Raw genomic sequence first — 4,262 nt, forward strand, 5'->3', positions numbered from 1 at the left:
ACCCTCGTCGCAGGTACATACATACCTACAACCGCTGCGCTCGCCCATTTCAGGCTATATTTATCGCCGTACGAGTGGCTGCAGCGGAGGCTAGAAACGGCTCGGCCATACCACCGCGCTTTTGCACATGCAGGGGAACTCGGATCGCGTAACCGTGCGAATTGCACATGCCTGAGCTCTCCGCTCTAGCTGCCTTCCTTATACTCTTTGGATTTTCTCCTCTCAGTCGCGGAGTTGCGGCGAATAATCGAACCAAGACAAAAGAGCGTGTTATTCACTGGTTGCGGTGCACCGAAAATCTTTTTTTTTTTATTTTATTTTTATTTTTTAGGCTCCACCGCAGGCTACGAAACCGGTGCGCCTCGAGGAAGTTTTTGGATTAGAAGGACGTGTCGACGGGTTAGAGGTCCCAGCAGATGTTGATTCCATGCCTGCCTGAGAGTTCTGATATCTGCGCACTGTGCATGGGTGATTTTTTTTTTTTGTCATACTAAACCAAGGCGGATACAACGATCTCCGTTTGTACAGACCAGTCAAATGATAGAAAAATATTATGACAATTTTGAGAAACATCTCCTACCATATTTTTCTATCAATCATCAATCATCTATTTATTTTCGGATTTTCAGTTCCCTTGCACTTTTTCGTTACGCCAAGGATGAAGCATCCTTCAATTCGTTAGTTTGGATCATCAGTGCATGGATAAATCTGACTGTAATTTCTTAAATTTCATGTGCCACGTACGAGTCGAGATTATAGGTAGATAAGTAACTTTAGCGTTAGCAGCGACTTTCGTTTGCTTTTCAAAACTTCTTTATTGTGTTACAGGTTAGATAGTTTCGAATTCAATTTATATACGAGTACATCGCTGGGGTATTTTTCTTTTATTGATCTCTCGGTGCCAGGCCTGTTCTCGACACTCTACTGCGTGATTCCTTCACATGAAGAAAGTACAGATCACGTCAGATTAAAATGTTATTCAGGTGACTGTGCGCACCGAGTATGTGACAACCTTTTTGTCGCACTTCTATTACAATCCTATGATTGCTATTTAACTGCGCGGAAACGCTGATTAATCCCATTTTCTCACCTCCCACATCCCGTTCGTCATTGCTAATTGCGGTACACATACAAGTATATACAATTACAACAAGAAACAGCCAATTATTATATGCATACAGCGATAATTACTAATCGTATGAATATAAGATTCGCAGTATCATTAAACTTTCATTCGAACATCGCCCGCGTGCAAATACTTGCAAATTATTCAAGGAGAGTGCCTTTCAACACCGGTACAAGAATTCATTTCGAAGGTCAAAACATCGCCGCATCATCGCACCTTGAACCTCGTTCGTGAAATATGCAACCATATTATCATAGCTACAATGCATCGCTGTTTCAGGTCTTCGGGATATATAATGTGCAAGAATTACAGCATTTCTAAAAAGGTTCTTTCCTTTTATCGCCTCCCCCCCCCCCCCTTGAAATGCCGCGTATGGTTCGTCGACGCGATTCCGCCTCTCTCCCGCAAAGTGAGAAGTGCATTGTGGTGTGGAAACATGTCATAGATGGCCAAGATTACGTCGCCGTTCGGACATTGTTTCAGGGTCACGTCCCGCAGAATTGCGGCAGCGTCGCGTCGGCGATATGCAACCTAGCCAATGTCCATCCGCAGCCGTCAGCCTGCATCCCAGCATGACGATGTAGGCGCAGCAGCATAGAACAGAGTCTTTCGTCGTAGCGATCAACACCACCCACAGTTGCAAATGTTTTGCGTCGCGATGATGAAAAGAACGGCGCCGTAGCGTCGTCGTACAATATTCATCGTGCAATTTCCATTAATACCAATGAGCATCGGCGAATGTGAATAGAAAAAAAAATATGTGCGATTATGGCACGTTATAGCTGCGTAAAGAACGACGCTGCAACAGGTCAGAGCAAGTGCATCATCGCATTCAACGTACAAAGGTGTGTGTATACGTATATATAGGTACTTCGGTATAATAATAAAACTATTCAGCAATCGAAAGTAGTGGTAGATTTTCTTCCTCTCTGTTAGGTAGGTACATGTTAAATGCGGTGCAGCAGACTGCAGACGAGAGGCTCGAGCAGGTTCCTCGATTTTATTATATGCCTAATACAGAGAGAACCGCGCGCACGTGTGTGCACGGCATAAGTAACACGCTACGCGGGCCACTCGACGCACCGACACGAACAAACGCGCAAAACCGGTGCGCTGCAGGCGGCGACTGCGTGCAGTAAGCGAGTGCAGTGGAGCAGGTTAGTTCTAGCCGGCCCACAAGCCTCGGTGTGTGTCCTCAGCGGGCGGCAAGCCGCGGCCTTGAGACACAGCGACGCTCAATGCACTCGCAAATGCTACTCCGTTCCGATGCCCGATGCACTCAGCCGCCTCGTTCGCGATCAGCGGCCTAAACCGCGAGCCCCGATAGGGCGAGAGAGAGAGAGGGAGGAAATCGACGTTTTTCTTTAAACTCGAACACAGTGCCTGAACACTGACTGCAGCGTAGCTCGGTGAGCCGCAAGAAAATCTAACGTTGCGACATCTGGTGAGAAAATAATGCACCTATGCAACTGGGCCATATTTAATTTTAAAAGACATCTTTCCGACTATTTTTTAACGCGTATCAATTCTCTGTGCGAAAACTAAGGCCTTACAGCTTGCGCAAAGTTTTCTCTAATTTCGTACTCGCTCTAATTGACCGTAAAACAATTTGTCGGTAGCTCGATGAGAATTTTGCCGCCATATTGCTGGTAACCCTTATTCGTTACGGATAGCTTAGAGAATGGGGAAACTTAAAGTTTAGTCGATATTTCGACGATTCGGATTTTTCAAGAACGAATAATGGTTTAAAACGCGTGCATCCACGCACACTGCAGTTAAAAACGAGAAACGGTTGCGCGCCATCGTTCCAGAGAGCGGGAAATTTTTCATTTTTCTTCGCCTTCTGGTTCCATTTTTTTTTATTTTTGTGTTTTGTTTTTTACTTCGCACCAGATGCTAGTAAACGAGAGCGACTAGCGAATGGGACGACGCAGCAGGCTTGGCGCATCGCATCGGTTTGTTTCTGAATTGGCACAGAGCATAGAGCTAGCGCGAAATTCCAAACAAATTCGGCGGTGCATCGTTCTCTCGGTGGCCGCGCTCGACGGTGGCGTCTATTTCTGACTTGCTCGTGTATAAATTTAACCGGTCTACTACGAGGAACGCGAGGGGGGCGGCAGGGGCGAGATGCGAGTGGCGGAGAGGCGGCCGACTACATCACAGGGCGCGGGACTAGTCTTTGTCCGATGATTTTCACTTATTAACCGAGTTTTCCACACTTGTCAGGATGGCCGAGCGGTCTAAGGCGCTGCGTTCAGGTCGCAGTCCACATCTGTGGGCGTGGGTTCGAATCCCACTTCTGACAAGATCTATCTTTTTGTTTTCCCTACGACTCCCCCATTTTTGACTTGACACATCTCTCTTTCTCCCCAACTCGTGACAATTTTCGACCCGCCTTTTTCTTCTCGCGTTTTGTTTACAGCGAGCGAATCGCGCGAGCAGCGTTGTGTCGTTTATCATCCCGGCTATTCATACGCTCGTCAAGACAACACGTTGAACTATAAACAAGGTAGTGATGCAGGCAGATTCGATGCGCGAAATTCCGTGCGCGGAATAGACGGACTAATCGCCTCCTCAATGTTTAAAATAATCAATCACCGTCTGTATCGTTTCTCTCTTCCTCTCGCGCTAGGTCTGGAGGTTGCACTTTGCAGCGGTCGAATCGCTGCACCTATTATACTTAACGTTATTACTCCCCGACTATCACTTGACAACACAGTCTGCTGCATGGACGGGGTGTCGTCATCGTCGGGTCATCTCTTTCATTTACGATATAGTCGAGCATGAAATGATTCGCGCTTGAAACGCAGTAGCGTAACGCTACAAGGGTGAAGTTGGCAGCGTATATATACATTCCCCAGTTACAGCTGGAAGCCGTGAATCGCCAGATTTTCGCGTTAACATCACCGCGACACATGCATATAATTGAACACATTTCATCGTTCAATTGTAAAACCCTTATAGAGATCTTCGTTCTTCCATGAACGAGAATGTTTTTTCCTAACATTATACCTTATACATATAATATACAGCAAGTTACGCAACTGGAGGCGATAATTATTTACTGTTTTTAAATGTATGTACATATAATTATACACATACCTACGCGAGAAATCTCACCGTTCGAATGACGAAT

The 4,262-nt window shown here is 46.0% G+C and overlaps 1 non-coding gene across 1 annotated transcript; it reads left to right on the forward strand.

The window, feature by feature from the left end:
• Window positions 1-3,347: 3,347 nt before the first annotated feature.
• On the forward strand, window positions 3,348-3,431 carry Trnal-cag. Its single transcript has one exon. It is a non-coding gene; the product is annotated as a tRNA-Leu (tRNA).
• Window positions 3,432-4,262: the final 831 nt, after the last annotated feature.

This window comes from Neodiprion lecontei, chromosome 5 (genome assembly GCF_021901455.1).
Source record: "Neodiprion lecontei isolate iyNeoLeco1 chromosome 5, iyNeoLeco1.1, whole genome shotgun sequence".
In the NCBI taxonomy this organism is placed as follows: Eukaryota; Metazoa; Arthropoda; class Insecta; order Hymenoptera; family Diprionidae; genus Neodiprion; species Neodiprion lecontei.